This window comes from Macrobrachium rosenbergii, chromosome 15 (assembly GCF_040412425.1).
Source record: "Macrobrachium rosenbergii isolate ZJJX-2024 chromosome 15, ASM4041242v1, whole genome shotgun sequence".
NCBI classification, from domain to species: Eukaryota; Metazoa; Arthropoda; class Malacostraca; order Decapoda; family Palaemonidae; genus Macrobrachium; species Macrobrachium rosenbergii.
The window spans coordinates 37,894,650-37,912,620 of NC_089755.1; the positions used below are offsets into that span (position 1 = coordinate 37,894,650).

Below are 17,971 nucleotides of genomic sequence, written 5' to 3' on the forward strand. Positions count from 1 at the left end.
AAATCGTTCGCCCTCTGGGCCCAGGAACCACATTTATATGTTGGGAATATAGATACAGATACGCAACACGGGGACTTCCAGTCTAATGATTCTGTATGCGAAAGCACTCACGTCTTAATGGCAGCGTGGGAGCGAGCTGAAGTTTTAAGAGTTGCCTTTGATACAGTTACACAAGAATACTTAGAATATACATTATATATATATATATATATATATATATATATACATACTGTATATATATAAATACACACACACACATTATTATTATATATATATATATATATATATATATATATATATACACATATATATATATATATATACATACATACATACATACATATATATATATATATATATATATGTGTATATATATATATATAGTATACTATACATACGTACATACATAAATACATATGAAATTGAAGGGATATAGTGACTGAAACGTAATCAAAACATTATGTGTGATCATTGCAGCTGAGAACTGAGATTGTCATTCAAAGCAGCAAAATTTGCATAGCCAATTATTCATTATTCATGTTTCTGTTTTGTTTTCAAAGGCACAGGAAAAATAACACTGGTCTCCATTGGCTGTCGCCCATAAAAACGAGGATTAGAGTCCTGGTAGGGGAGTGTAATCACCTGGGTTCAGCCAAATTGCTCTGTTATTTACCTGCGCGTTTCTATTATATTTTTCTCGGTTTCATTCCTGTATAGTATTATTCTTTACGTTCATACTCATACACATTACGAAATTGAGACGTCGCGTTATTTTCTTTTTACAAATTTCTTTTAATCACTAATTTATGCGTGATTCGCATTTTAATTTCCAGTCATCTGTTATACAGGATTACGTTTATTCTTCCTTCTGTTTGTACTTCAAATGAAACTAATATTGGGGAAGTATTCCTTTGGTATTATTTAAAAAAAAATAATAATGCAACTGTCATTACTACCAAGGTAACCATAAAGTTTTATTTGGTCTCCCTTGCTTTCGTGTCTGGTATAGAACCCTTGTATTGGAACAAAACACATTTTATTTTCCCTTTTTAAATCATCTCTCTAAAGGTATAACTAATCTTCAGTTCCATTCTCCTCATCAGTACTCATGAAAACACGTTTATTTCCCTTTTTCTTTTTAGCTCAATATGAACATGTAAAACTTGTATCGGTGATTTTGAAGCCATTCCAATTGGACGCTGCTGTTTCAGAAAACCTTGTTAATGATAGAGTGATATGTTATTTCTCTTTACAGTATTTCTCTCACTGTCCTTTCTCTTATTCGTAATACAGTATTAGAAGGAGATGCTATTCTTCTGAAGAGGGAAGGATTAAGAGGGAAGGATTACTGTGGACTGGGGTTACTAACGAGTCCTAATCTCATCTTGACCTTTACTGCGACTCAAAACAATCACTAACTACTATGTGTTGGTGAATTTTTTATTTACTTTTTTTGGGGGGGGTGTCAACAGATGTACGAAAGGATTTTAAGTAAAGCGCTTGAATCGTTCTGCACTGCCCATATATAAATCCAGACGTTCACGCTATATGAGCATTTTATGTCATGGGTGACTCAACAAAATATTCTTTTTAAACGTGCATAAATAAATCTAATATAATTTATTATGAACAAAATTATGAAACAATACATGATGTCAGTTTAAAAATGAGACGGTAATGAGCTCGCCATTGTATTAATGAATCTATTTTAACTTGAAATCAAAGTAGACAGCAGTTGCCATGGATATGAAGGGAACTGCTGATTAAATGGTTTAGTGAAATGTCTTATGCTGATGTATAAATTGGTACAAGAGAATGAATGTTGATCAATTTGGTGAAAATAGCAAAAATTACAATAGTAATAGTTATAACTGATAGTATCATTATTAACATTATTATAGCACATTTTTAGACAGTCATCTCATAACATATTTTAGCCTCTCATAGTGTACATTACTAAAAGAAGCTGCTAATTTACAAATGGCCTACATTTCAAAGCTACCAAGTCCAGGTATTACTGGTCACTGAACCTATCGATGATTTAAAAAAATAAATAAATTCCAGTTTACTGCTACGTGTGGCTTGTGGCTGATGAAATAACCAATAGGAATATTCCCATCGCTGCTGCCAGTGCTTTTATTCCCTTCAGTTTCCAAGTTCTGAGGCTTTAAGCTTTAGTATTCCAAGAGATTTGTTATTTTGACTGATATACTGAGTAACCAAGAACAGTCAATGGTAACATTTACAAGATACGCAGACACGTCCTATTAAATTGGCTCTAATAAAAAGGTGGAATGATAAATAAATAACTTGCAAATAAATAAACAAATATACAATATATATATATATATATATATATATGTGTATATATATAATAAATATAATACATATATATATATACTTTGTATTTACTTATATGTATGTATATAATGTATATATGTATATAACATATATATATATATGTATACATTCATACTTTACACACACATATATATATATATATATAATTCTCAGGTGAATTGACAAGTTATGAACTTAGTCCTGACATAAAAGCAAGCTGGTACACAGAATAACTTTTTGAGATGGTTCCTCTCAGAGGAATTCCACCAAGCATCTGTCTCGCGAAATAACAAAGGTCAAAAGACACTTATTCCCACGAGAAAACACGTCTCTCGTTCTGCGGCGGAAAGAATTAGACCTTTGCCGTTCTCGCGAAGTGTTGATCCTTTGAATTCTTTTCGCCAAGTGTTTGCTGTCATTTTTCAGATCATAAAAGCAACTTTAAGAAGATGTCATTTTTCTCCTTACATCTCCTTTCTATATAAAGTGCTTTCTGGCATGATTTTACTGATCGTTTTTAATCTTGTTTATACCACGATTTTTAATTAAAAGGATGTATATCTACGGAAAATACCAAGAATACTCTTTACTATGAATTCCATACCTCTAGGAAAAACTATTTGATTGTTTTTATTTGTTTAAATGATACCCAATGTGCAGTATTAATTACATTTCCTTTCTGTATACAGCGTTTTTGCATCATTTTACTGCTCTCTTTTCATGTTGTTTATCATGGATTTTTAATTAAAAGGATATCTGCGAAAAACATCAAAAATACTCTTTCCTATGAATTCCACAACTCTAATCTAAACTATTTTTTGATCTCTTTATATGATACCCAAAATACATCTCGAAAGAAACTTTTAGAGGGGTCCCGTTCCTTTTATAACGAGTAAAAAAAAAAGCAGAAAAAATATGGTGAATCTGGTTTTATTAAACTGTCTAGTTGAAAAGGAAAGGTTCAGGGAGGGAAATAAAAAGGTTGAGAAAATTTATACAAATAAGAATTTAAAAATAAAGGCATCAAAACGTATTTATTAAAGTTGGATGAAAAATGCATCCATGTAAGCATATACGAGTATATACATATATTTCATATATACACACTGTGTATATGTATATATATATATATATATATATATATATATATATATATATATATATATATATATATATATATATATATATATATATATATATATAAATGGACAAAATACTACATACAAATTCTGGAGATAGCATATAATATAGAATTTGCTACAAAATAAAAAAAACTGAAAACTAAAACAAACTGATATATAACGAAATTTAAATAAAAAGTGAAGAAGAGATGATTTGTGAAAAAACGACTGCCAAAAGTAAAAACTATGAAAACGATTTTAAAAGAATGAGTAAAATTCAAACAATACTCTGAATAGTCTAAAAACATCCGTCGCTCTGCATACATCTGACGAGAAATCACGTTTGCTGTGGAATGAGAGATGGAAAAATATTCAACAGCTAAGTTCATATTTCTCATATTTCGAAGCATTTTGCGAAAGTCATACTGAAATATCCATAAAGATATTTCTCTGGCGTGGGTGAAGTGTTGGGGGGAGTATTTTCTTGCAGTTGGGAGTTCTTCAGGTTCTTATTTGTGGAAGAATTATTTCAGTAACAAACAAAATCTTTACAACGGAGAAGCAAGAAGAAAATGATTTATAAATATATGTAATCCTATCATAATAGATTTCGTTTATGCACAACACACACAAATATATACATTATGTATATATATACATATACTGTATATATACATATATAAATCTACGCATCACGTATATACACACATACACATATGTATATATATATATATAAACACACATATACAGTATATATAAACACATACACACATGCAATATTTATATTGCAAGTGCCCATATGAGTGCACGGGGTGAAGGTCCTTCAATCCTACCTGCCGTCTTGACCCTCCCTTATAATACAGTAATTTTTTACTTTATTAATAGTAATTTGTCATTCATAAATAATAGGCCTTTCTAGGTGTCATTCAAGTAGTTACGAAATTACAGTAATTTCAATTTATCATTTAAAAGAAACATATTACAAAATTCAAACTAGAGAGAGAGAGAGAGAGAGAGAGAGAGAGAGAGAGAGAGAGAGAATGCCATATACCATCCAGACACAGCCAATAACTTCAGCGCAAGGGACTGCGCCAGAAAAAATTGTTTTCAAAATGAGCAAAAGTTCTCCCATACTCGGTCATCTTTGCCTTACCGCCTTGCTTCTCCTCAGCACTCAGAAGCAGCCCCAGACAGTGGGGAAAAGAGGAAATGGGACAGAGAGAAAACAGAGAGAAATCTCACACGTCCTCATTTACTCGAGTGAGGTCCTCATGATCTCAAAAGCCTTATAGGATGGAGGCAAGCTTCCCTGCAATTCGGGTCATACATTCTATTTTTCTTCCTTCTTTTCTTAAGAGGAGGGGGTGTACTTGGGGAGGGGAGGGGGTTGAGCTGTGGGGTCGAAAGCGGAGTGGATGACGCAAAGAGGAAACAACGAATTGTGACGAGCACCATCAATGATTTCTACCTTTTTTAAATTTCATTTTTACTCTAATATTCCTTGAATAAGCTGGAACTATGTATAAGGAATTTATTACGATTTGAATCAAACAGTGACTCTCTCCATTCAATACCCTCCATTGATAATATTGCCAGAACTTCAGGTCACTAGTCTATTTATAAGGATAAACTTTGCGGAATTCTATCTCATAACAAATCCACGAATCTGTGTAGCCATTTGTTGCAAGCAAGTTCTAGGAATCATATTCACAAATAAATCTCCTGCTGCTTCGTTTTATTACTAACATGCGGATTTTGAACCATTATCGAGTGGTTTGTACACACACATACATACATATGTATACAGTGTATGTAACATACATATGTACTACTCTGCCTGGCTTTTTTCTGTGTGGATCTGCTTTATACACTGAGTCACGTGGCATCTACTGTGATTTTTAAGCACACACACACACACACACATATATATATATATATATATATAGTATATATATATATATATATATATATATATATATATATATATATATATATATATATATATAAATATATATATAAATATATATCACACTTCCACAGGTGAAAAATAAAGTCAGAAACTGGTCAGACCTACACCTGCCCTTTACTTTCACCCGCAGATGATACCACAGTACATGAATATGATAAAAGTTATTATAATTATATATATATATATATATATATATTATAATATATATATATATATATATATATATATATATATATATATATATGTATATGTGTGTGTTGTGTGTTTTGTGTATTAGGATACATACATTCTTCTTCGTTTAACGTGCTTTTCCCCATTTTTCATATGGGGAAGCATGATACATACGACCAGAGTAAATATCGATGTGCTTTTAGATCCACTCTACTTGCATTTTCAACCATGAACTGAAGTGTCTATCGACAGCTCACATTCTTTGGCTATTAAATTACCCTAAAAAATAAAACCTAACATTAGGCTTGTCTGAATCTGCTTATTATGAGATACTATATCTCTACGAATAATATAAGATATTCCTTAATGAAACTTTGATCATGAACGGACGACAAAAACGACCTGAATCATATTTTGCTTGATTGAAATTAATATATCCCAAATATAATTCACACCATGACACTGGCCTAAACTGAAATTGTTTTGTTGTCTACAGTCCCATAAATTGCAGTTCCAGTCACACACACACACACACACACACACACACACACACACACACACACACACAACACGACTGTTATGAGAACCCGCTATTGCACCTGAGAACGATTGAAAGATGACATGGCTCACGCCGCCGAAGATCAAAGAGGTAACCCGACCCGGATCTCAAAGTACAACCTTAATTTAGCTGTCTCGTTTTCTTGGATGAATTGCAATGCAAATTACAGCCGCCGTAAAGGAGGAGGAGAAGGAGGAGTAAGACGAATTATCAACTGACAGCGGAGAAGTAATTAGATTCGACGAGAGGACGGGAAGGGTGGCACCGCTACTTTGTTAATATCAGAAGTTTCCTACATAATCCACTTTAAATCCAGCAACTGCTGTGATTTTGTTTTATAAACAACTATTTCTGTGGAAAAAAATCAATTTATGATGTGCTGGAATGTTTTTTTTTTTATTCACTGAGGGTTTGACAACGAAAATAGTTACTTTTAAGGAATTGTTAAGGTTGGTTTTGATAACTTTTAAAGACTAAATTTTTTTTTAATACAATAACATTTATTCAAATTGGAATTTAACGTGAGAGGTCGAATGTTTTTGCTTTGCGATTGCTGTAATGTAAGTTATGCTTTTTTTACATCGAAAATACAAGATCATTCAACATCATAGGTTACAAAATCTGTACCACGCGGCCAACAACTGACTGATATACTCCCACGAACTACCTTAACAAATTAGCAAATACCGATGACAGAAATGAGGTTACCTAAGACATCGCTTTGGCGTCATCGCTGCAACTAACTTAAGCAGCTTCGATGGTGAACGAAAATGAAAAAGTATATTTCATATTTGGTACAAAGTCCATCATGCTAGTATTACACAACTTCTAGGCTGGCACGCGTACATTATATGTATAACTATATGACTAGCACTTCCCAAATGGTAAATTTGAGAAAAATGACAGTAAGTATAGGATAAATGGAAGCAAAACCATAAAAATATTCTGCTGATGACATAACATTAATAAGAAAAAACAATGGTCTTATATTATAATCAGCGGTTATCTAATAATTTTGACATTCTACGATGAATTGGAATACACACGAAAATGTACAAACCTATAATCATATGTCAGAAAAATATCCCTAGATATACTTTATTTGAAAAAGCGCCACGCTTTGTAGCTATTTAATAATCGGCAGATAAAACTGAGAAAACCCTAGATGCTTTGCTTATTCATACTAAAGCATCTATATTCACTCGTTAATTACCACACACCATCCCTTCTCCACTTGAGCGAGGCATGCAGCCAGATTTCAAGTGGGAAATGTGGAAACTTAGACTATCTACTTAGCGGATGTAAATGACGCGATAAGCTTCATAAATTATGCAAATCTATCACATGACTATCATTATGGAAATTTTTCCGTAACCGTATGACCCAGCGTGACCCTTCACGACTTTTCCTGCCTAGCTTGAATCCCTTCCGTTTGCAGAAACTGGCTACGCAAACAAGAAGAAGAAATAAGAAAAGTAACATTAAAATTTTATATATACACACACACACACACACACACACACATATATATATATATATATATATATATATCAGAGTATTCCTGAGTCTTTAATATCGTTACTTATCTCCTGAAAATAATGACTCAATTAGATATATAGAGAGTCCCACCCCCACGAAGGCTTAGGCACACACACACACATACACATGGCGACTGTTTGTCGTTTAAAGGCACGTCCTGGTCTGGGAGTTCTTGTCACTCCGTGGTTTCCATGTGTGCTGAGCCTAGGAACGATAAGACTTATTTATCGCTAAAATTCCTTCAGATGCACATATACTTAAAAAAATATTTCCAGTGCAGGAAGTGAATTGGATAGAAAGCCAAAAAGAACGTTTGTAGCTTTAATGTATATGAATCACGGTGGTAAGAGTAGGAGATTCACACACACACACAAACACACACACACACACATATATACCTACATTTATATATATATATATATATATATATATATGTATAACAGGGTATTACTGAGACTTTAACATCGTTATTTTAACTTAAAAATGAAAATATACATTATAAAATAATCATATAAGAAGAAAAAATCAACAACAGTCCTCGAAATGAAAAGTCACAGTAACCATAACGACACCAGCCATCAACATCAGTCAACTGAAACTCACTTTTCCACATTACGCAAAAGCTTACGTCACTGCGACATGACCTGTGAAGTCCAGAGTGAATCCAGTTTTTATAGAGAAAATTCTCTCCTCTGGCAACAATGCAAACGCACGAGTGCAAGTCCAATAAGAAAACCCGGAGACGTCGTCATGCGAAAAGGGAGAATTTCAAAAGCTGACGAAGATATAAAATTGAAGATATATTTTGCCCGACGTTTAGGATATTTTTGTTATGGCGAAATGCACAGAAAATAGATGCAGGTCAGGGATTTATGACAATGTTATTTTTCGAGTAAACTGACAGCGAGTCACTGCGGAGAAAGTGGTTTTTCACAAAGCAGAGTAATTGAAATGTCAACGGTCATAAGAAACGACATTTATGTGTATTATATATATATATATATATATATATATATATATATATATATATATATATATATATATATATTTTTATCACATTTACCGTGATATTATATATATATATATATATATTTTATCACACCGTGATTTATAGCAATCATGGAAGCTACAAGTAATAAGCAATATCAAGGTCACGCTGCCTCGGGAAGAAGTATCCTCCGATGGGGAATTATCACCGAAGGGAATTTATAAGTGATAAATAGACTGGTACTTGCCAGGAGTCTCGAACCCACGGAACAGAATTATTCAGCGACTCCAGTCGACGTTCTACCCACTTACGCTGGCATAAGTGGGTAGAAACGTCGACTGGAGTCGCTGTTTAAGTGTCTGTGTCGGGTTCTGAGACTCGGCAAAACCAGTCCATTTATCACTTATAAATTCCCCTTCAGTGATAATTCTCCATCGGGGATATTCCCGAGGTAGCGTGAATTTGATATTAAGCGACATTTGTAGCTTCATGATTGTATATAAATAGCAGTGTGATAAAAAATTTCATAAAAAGAGTGCGTGTTCCAAACGTACCAAAGAACTATCATGGTGGAGGTGGGTTAATGCCGAAGCTAAGTACAATTTTCCCACTTTCAACGGGTAAATCAAGTACACCAAACTTGGCATTAACTTATGCCTCTATTGATAGCTCAGTGGGTAGAACGCCGACTTGAGTCGCTGGGTAAGTATCTGTGTCGTGGGTTCGAGACTCGGCAGTACCAGTCCATTTATCACTTACAAATTCCTTCGGTGATATTCCTGAGGTACCGAGAATCTGATATTAAGCGACATTTATAGCTTCATATTATATATATATATATATATATATATATATATATATATATATATATATATATATATATATATATATATATATATATATATATATACATAAATATTCATATATAATATATAAATTTTACTGTACATATAATAATATAATATACATTTATACTATATATATATATATATATATATATATATATATATATATATATATATATATATATATATATATATATATATATATATATATATATATATATATATATATATATTAATGAATTTTTATCACATCACCGTGATTATATATATATAAAATGAATTTTTATCAATCACGTCCTTTAATATCCAATTCGCTTTACTCCACGAAATAATATATTTTCATATATGTTACCCGAAGGGAAATTTTTAGTTGATAAGTTTAAAATCAGTCTCGTGGGCTCGAACCAGGGAAGATTAAGAACTTATAACTTATTATCAACTAAAAAATTACCAGAAGGGGAATTTTTTAGTTGATAATAAGTTCGTCGTCTCGTGGGCTCGAACCAAGGAAGACAAGAACTCACGGGTAACATATATGAAAATATATTATTTACGAGGTAGAGCGAATTGATATTAAAGTTTGTAGCTTTTGTAGTTTAATATATATATATATATATATATATATATATATATATATATATATATATATATATATATATATATATATAGAGAGAGAGAGAGAGAGAGAGAGAGAGAGAGAGAGAGAGAGAGAGAGAGAGAGAGAGAGAGAGAGAGAGAGAGAGAGAAGAAACTTTTATATTTCTGTGACAGAATTTCGGCGACAAAAGAAATAATGATTGACCTTGTTAATCAAAATCCTGTTACTCTTTTGTGCAAAGTACCTTAAGAATCATCACCAATCTTCACTTGTTATCACTTGAATGCATTCTTTCGGCTGTTCTTACTTAACCTTTGGAAAATAATTTAAATCACATAAATCCATATAAAACTACGCACAATTTCTTTTTTCAAACCACATACCTGCGTCACACCAGCTCCTAACATCTATCATTCACATTATTTTACTGTTGTTAGCACACACACTTATTCCCTCGTAAAAGCAAAGATAAAGAACTCGAAACAAAAGCTGGAAGTAAGAAAACTTTAAATCTAATTTTAACTTAAAGATGTCACTGAATAAACTGAATATATTCTCGCCCTGAAAGATGACAGAGGTCACTACCGTTTTCAGCATTAAAACGGATATTTCTCTTATTTGGTTCTCTATTGCCTCAAATAAAGAACTTTGACCTAAGACTTCCAATTACAGGCTAGAGCGCTCCAAAGGGCTAGTCTAAATTTCACTTTGCCCCAGAAATGTGCTCAATAAAGTGGAGATAAGGATCACTTCAGCCAAGAATCGTTTCACAATCGGCGATATGGAAAATTAACTTCGTCTTTTTCCGAGGGTGTCGATGCCATTGCGCGAAGAAATTCCAGAGTTTTTCGTCTGATTATAAATTGTTGAGTGGAAATTGAGATTGTTTATCTATTGCAATGAGCGATGCATTTCGTTATTTGGTAAAGCAATTCCATCGACATTCAAGCATTGGCGATTCATATTTCTATGAGAGTATGCGAGATCTATTAGTACTTGACATATGATATTACATTCTATGTTTATACAACATATTGCGTAACAAAGCATTCATTGTTTGCGTACATAATAACGCTAGTCTACGAGTAATGAATACCATCGTTAGACTTGAAGTTATGTAAGTATGCATAAAAAAATGTACCATGGTATCAACTTCAGGACGGAATGCGAGTATACTAAACTAGAAATGGCATTCAGACTGCAAACCTCCGCTAATAATAATAATAATAAATAATAATAATAATAATTCACTCTGTGCATAGCTGCTTTTACCCCTGTGTGTCTCAATTCTGGCAAAATATCTCGATAACGGACAGACTGATTTAGACGGAATTTATTTGAACCACTTAGTGAATATCGATGATGATTTTGCGTGGTTTTCCATCAAAGGTTAGCTGATTGGAGGGAGTCGTCCAATGAACATCCGTTCAATAGTTTTCAAATGAACCTGATAACAGACATACACACAGACAAACGACCTTAGCCCAAACGCACATATTGCCAATTATGTAAAGTACTTACACACAAAGCCCTTCTTTGGCTGAGTCGGTTGAGCTTCAGACTGTCATTCGATGGGCCGGAGTTCAATTCCCGCGGCCGGCTGATGAAGAGTTACGAGGAATTTATTCTGGTGATGAAATTCATTTCTCGCTATACTGTGGTTCGGATTCACAATAAGCTGTAGGTCCGTTTACGCACACCTTTTTGTTGCTAAGTAACCAGTGGTTCTTAGCCACGTAAAAATAAGTCTAATCCTTCCAGGCCAGCCCTAGGAGAGCTGTTAATCGAGCGCTCAGTGGTCTGGTAAAACTAAGGTATACTTACTTACTTTTTACTTACACACACAACCTGAGTTTATGAAGAATTCCCCAACCATCTCGATCTTTCAGAAACAGCTGCGAGCTAGCTCTTCATCTTGAGGCATAGGCGCTTATATCCAAGACTATTTTGATTATCTGCGAATGGAAATGATACAAGAAAATAGAGAAAATGGAATTAAAAATAGAAAAAATTACATTAATATAATTTCCCTTTCGGGTATTAAAACCTGACAATTGCGTGAAAATACGCTACTCTAACAGAGCTGGCCATGAGGCACAGCAACATTAATAACAGAACATTAATTAAAATGTTCATAAAACACTTTGCTACCCAGATGTTTTTATGAAGGCTTTGGGTGCAGTTTCCCCCCAAATTATTTCATTGCAAGTGAAATCATTAAAAGATATCTTCAAATACTTATAATCTTCACAATGTGTAATTTTGGTTGAAATATCTCATGATCTGCAGTTATCAGGGGAATGATGACTGTTTTATGAACATAAATTCTTCATCCAGTCCAGAGGATTGACAGCCGTCAATTCACGATGGACGACTTATATCTTTTTTAAACATGAAAACCACAAGAAAACATAAAGTTTATTAGACGAAAAATGTTGAGAACATCTTCGTATACAGTATTGGTCGTCGTTAGGGGCATTTACACTGTCCTTATGCTTGCGCTGGCGTCCTGCCTGATTATTAAACGGTGGATGCGCCATTTATTACCAGCATAATCGGAACACCTTACATAGAGCTGAATTTGCAGTGCGAACTAAGGCCCATTCAATTTACATGGAAATGACTTTCATTACGTAACGATTACATACGTACGTAAGCTTCGCAGTGGCTCGGCAACGAGACTCTATTTTGGTTTCAGTCTGTGCTGAACCGGTTTCATACTAGGCTCTTCGAGATAAACAAGGCTATCAGGATGCTCTGAAATTAGCGGACACAATGCTAAGATTATATTTAGTAACTGAGTGGGTCGTCCGAATTTTCATTTTTTGACAAGTTGAATATAATTTGGGCAAGCTCTGAGTTTAATTTTTTTTTTTTTTTTTTTACATATCTTCAATTAAATTAAGGCCTAGAAATTGAAGGGTTCTTTCGATGAAATTTAGGCCTTCTGAATTTGATCTTATATGATATCAAAACCTTTTTCCATAATATGACACATATGATGAACATCTCAATGCCATTATGAATCCAAGAGGATAAAAAAAAAAAGAATAAACACTGGAGAGAAAAAGGTAAAAAATGCCGAAAGAAGCAACAGTCGTTATTCCACTATTATTATTATTATTATTATTATTATTATTATTATTATTATTATTATTATTATTATTATTATTGTATTATCCATGCTTTTTCATTTGCATAAATTATGTTTAGCCTGGCCGGATGGAGTGTTAGTAAGTTATTCAAGAGTGGAAAAGAAACACTTATATGTATAAAACATCCATCCTTGCTCCAATATGTTTATAAATTGTGTCGTTATATTACTTTCACCAGAGCAGTTAGACAGGAACAATTCTCCTATATAGGCATTGCCTCTTTTGTATTATCATCAGTTTTAGTCCTTCCACAAAATACCCTTTACGATGAAATTGTATGGAATGGTGGACAGCGGTCACCTAAGGGTTGATCTGATTTTGAAATGGGTCCCATAAGTACCAAACATTTGATTTCGGAGGGGCGCCAGGTATGAGTATTTTATAATTCACTTCACAATATTTACTTTGAAGCGGAAACCGTATCACTTGCTAAGGTCTACATAGTAAAAAATACATTATAATTATTCGGGACTAGATTTCGCATTATGTCTTTGAAACGTTGTTATCATATTCATTCCATAATTATGAATCAATGTTGCTCATCATCTTCCGATATGAATGATATTACAATTTCTTCAGTTAATATTATCCTTTCACACTCTTATCATCGTTTACTTTCTGTAATATTTATCGCTGGATTTTTACTTCTTAGGTTAAATTCCATTCAATAGTAACACAAGAATGTATTACCTAAATAACATATTCAGCAATCAATATCAAATGTGTAAGCTTTCATGTAAACCAAAGCCTAAAACGCCAAAAAGTAAATCGTAATCTTCACGGTAGGAAACTCGCATGGAAGAAAGGGAAAAGCTAGAACGAACAGAAAAGCAAATACGCAATGAATAACACAGACCACAAAAGCCCAACACCAGAATGTCAACTTGTAAAACAAGCATGAACCCCAGCAAATTAAATGACAAACAGACCATAAATACCACGGACCTGAGCACGCAATATTCAGATGATATCGATCGAGGGAACTTCGTACTGAATATATCGTTAGGTAACGAATTATTCCCTGGCTGGAACTGGAGACGAGACACAGCTGATTCGCCTTGATTAAGGAACAGCTCTGCAATTGCTTAACTAATGGACCGATGCTGCCGGTGTTTTAGGCAAATAGGGCGCTGCTTTGAGCTCACTGTAAGTAATGACGCATTCTGCATTCCTCTCTTTCTCTTGGATTTGGAACCTGCTTGTTTCGTGATTTCGAGATCTCGTTCTCCGTGGTGTTTCACTGGTGGATGGCGGTAAGACTTGAAATTTGGTGCCTTGGCAGCACGAGAATTAAAACAGAACCCTGGTTTCATGACTGTACAAGAACTAAAAAGGAACTCTGTTGCCTTGCCTGTATGAGAATTCAAAAGGAACTCTGGTTCCTTGATTGCAGGAGGATTTAATAAGGACTCTGGTGCCTTGACAATACGAGCACTAAAAATGAACTCTGATGTCTTGACTGTACGAGAATTAAAAGGAATTCTGGTGCCTTGATTGACGGCAATTAACAAGGGACTTTGGTGCCTTGAGCGAACGAGAATTCAAAAGGAATTTTGTTGCCTTCACTGACGAGAATTAAAAAGGGACTCTCTGGTGCCCTTACTGTACGAGCTTTAACAAGGAACTCTGGTGCCTTGACTGTAGGAGAATTATAAAGGAACTCTGGGCCCTTGACTGTACGAAAATTAACTGTGACTGTAGGAAAAGTAACCTGAGGAGATTAAAAAGAAACTCAAGATGCCTTGACTGCACGAGAATTAAATAAGAACTCTGGTGCATTAACTGTACCAGAGAGACGTGTTAAAGGTTGGTGAAGCAGGTCGGTTTTTTAATTCATATTTTACGTAGGAAATCTTAAGATTTTACAAATTCTACATAAAAAAGTGGTCTTAAAAATTCTGAAGTTTAAAGTGCAAGTGAACTAAAAATTTAGTTTTTAGGTGTATAAGAGCAAAAAATCTAAAGTTTAAATTGTATGTAAATTAAATTCTGCAAATGAATTTAAAAACAAAAAACCCCCAGGAAAATTTAAGTCTCCATTTTACCGTACTGACTTAAGCAGTCAATTCTGTACCTGGCAGTTTGTCGATAGTGGTGGATGGTTGCCTGGGAACCCAAGTACATAGGGCTAAAACCCTCTCCTCATTTAATACTGTGATTATCAAGAATTTGAGTAGGTAACTCATGGGACCACCACTTTCTTACGGAAGTGAGTATGCATATATATATATATATATATATATATATATATATATATATATATATATATATATATATATATATATATATATATATATATATATATATATATATATTCATTGTGTGTTTGTGTATAAAGAAAGAAGGACAGAAACACATTGAAAAGTCAAGTATAAAAAACGACCTCTTGGTTTAAGTTCCACCTTATTCTTTGTATGCCTTGTTAAGAGTCCTGTTGATTTATTCATCCGTTTTCCAAAGTTGGACCAAATGAATTCCCCCAGGGTACAAAAACTTCATGGCACCAATAATTCTTTGTTGAGTAACAGCTTGCAGTATTTCGAGTGGCTCTGTTTGTTCTGGGAAATTAAATTTCATGGGGGGAATTCTCCCCAATTCAGGGAAATCACCGAAGAGACCTCCGGTATAATATATTGCTTTCAATTTAGCCGCAGCCATTTGCGAATGCAGTAGGAATGATAGTTTATTCCTGTTCGTACAGGACAATTTTCTTGATGGATTTTACTATTAATTTTGAGGCAAAAGGTGAGGCATCCCAATACCCCTTATCTAGCTCAAGCCCGAAGAAATCTGGGAATTAAAATAAAAATGGTGGGACTTAACCGGAAGTGAAAGGAAGGTTCCTGAAGCGGGCACTGAAGGATACGATAGTACATTCCTGAAGCAGGCATTGAAGGAAACGATAAGGCGGTTCCTGGAGCGGTCACTGAAGGAAGTAATATGAAGGTTCCTGAAGTAAGCACTGAAGGAAACAATAGGATGGTTCCTGGAGCGGGTACTGAAGGTAGCAATAGGATGGTCCCTGGAGCGGGCACTGAAGGAAACGATAGGACGGTTCCTGGAGCGGGTACTGAAGGAAACGATAGGATGGTTCCTGGCGCGGGCAGTGAAGGAAGCGATAGGATGGTTCCTGGAGCGGCCACTGAAGGAAGCGATAGGATGGTTCCTACAGCGGGCACTGAAAGAAGCGATAGGATGGTTCCTAGAGCCGCGGGCACTGAAGGAAGCGACAGAACGGTTCCCGGAGCGGGCACTGAAGGAAGCGATAAGACTGTTCCTGGAAAGGGAATTGAAGGAAGAGATACTACAGTTCCTGGAGCGGGCACTGAAGGAAGCAACTGGACGGTTCCCGGAGCGGGCACTGAAGGAAGCAACTGGACGGTTCCCGGAGCGGGCACTGAAGGAAGCAACTGGACGGTTCCCGGAGCGGGCACTGAAGGAAGCAACTGGACGGTTCCCGGAGCGGGCACTGAAGGAAGTGATAGGACAGTTCCTGGAGCGGGGACCGAAGAAAGCAATAGGACAGTTCCTGGAGGAGCCACTTAAGGAAGCTATAGGACTGTTCCTACAGCGGGAACCTATTGGAAGGATGGAACTGTTCCTGAACCGGGATCCTGATAGAAGAGGAAGAACTGTCTCTGAAAACTGAGGGTTTTAAAGAATCAAGGAAAATTTGGTTGGAATTAGACATACACATTTCGTAAGTAGAGGAAAAGGAAAAGTCGCTGAATCATGCAACTTTTGGATTACTGATTTTCCTTGTAAACTAAAACAAAATATTTTATTCTCCTTTTGACGACGAAGGCCTTCGAAAAAATAAAAGTGGAGTAAATTACGAGACCATCTGCGTATTTACCTTTGTGCAGGCTAGATTTAGTGATTAATTTTAACATGGGATATTTTCTGACTTACAGTCTTACTGGCATGATAGAAAAAAAATCTATCAACAGACTAGAATTACATTCAGGAATTTTAAAATGATAATTTATATTAAGTGTAGCACAGCAGGTAATAGCGCGTTCCCAAGTCCACTGACGTCATCAACTTCATAAGGCGAAATTGGATCTGGTCACTACTTGGATGTGTGATCAAATCAAGGAATAATTAACGTCGATGGTCCGAAGGTCCCAAGACTGTGGGAGCATGGCCTGGGCTCTAACAAGCTTCTACCATAAATGAGTCCTTAGAAAATAAGAAAACAGAAGGTAATAAAGCCGCCTTTTAAAAGAAGCTTTATAGGAGACAAGGGAAATGAAAGTTATGAATTTCACTCATAAAATGAGAGTAGCAGGAGAAACACAGTGAGCGATTAAAGCCAAACTAAATGGATATGGGCATCAACTGGTAGCTCACAACAGACTAATTAAGTAAAGCGATTAAAAGTAATTTAGATAATTTGATAGATCAATTAGTGATAGGCTGAAATAGAGTTATCACTTAATATTCTTCCTTTTGGATTTCTGTTTTAATATTTATTCTATCCCAGGTACTGTAATAAGATGAAGTTACAAAACTCCTTGTATACAGTGCTCATGAGCACCTTTAACAACTGAAAAAATATGAAAAGGAATAAACCAAAGTCTCAAGTAACTAGATAATGACTGTCTTCAAGCCAACACATCCATAATCAACTATTCGTATTTGTATAAAACAATATCGTCGAATAGATGCATAAATAAATAAATG

The 17,971-nt window shown here is 34.7% G+C and overlaps 1 long non-coding RNA gene across 1 annotated transcript in view; it reads right to left on the reverse strand.

Annotated features, from left to right (window-relative positions):
- Positions 1 to 11,956: 11,956 nt before the first annotated feature.
- The window catches only part of LOC136846400 (uncharacterized), an 84,691-nt gene continuing 78,676 nt past the window's right edge, over positions 11,957 to 17,971 (reverse strand). Inside the window, exon 3 of the long non-coding RNA XR_010855369.1 lies at positions 11,957 to 12,085. This is a non-coding gene — a long non-coding RNA (uncharacterized lncRNA). The remainder of the gene's footprint in view (positions 12,086 to 17,971) is intronic.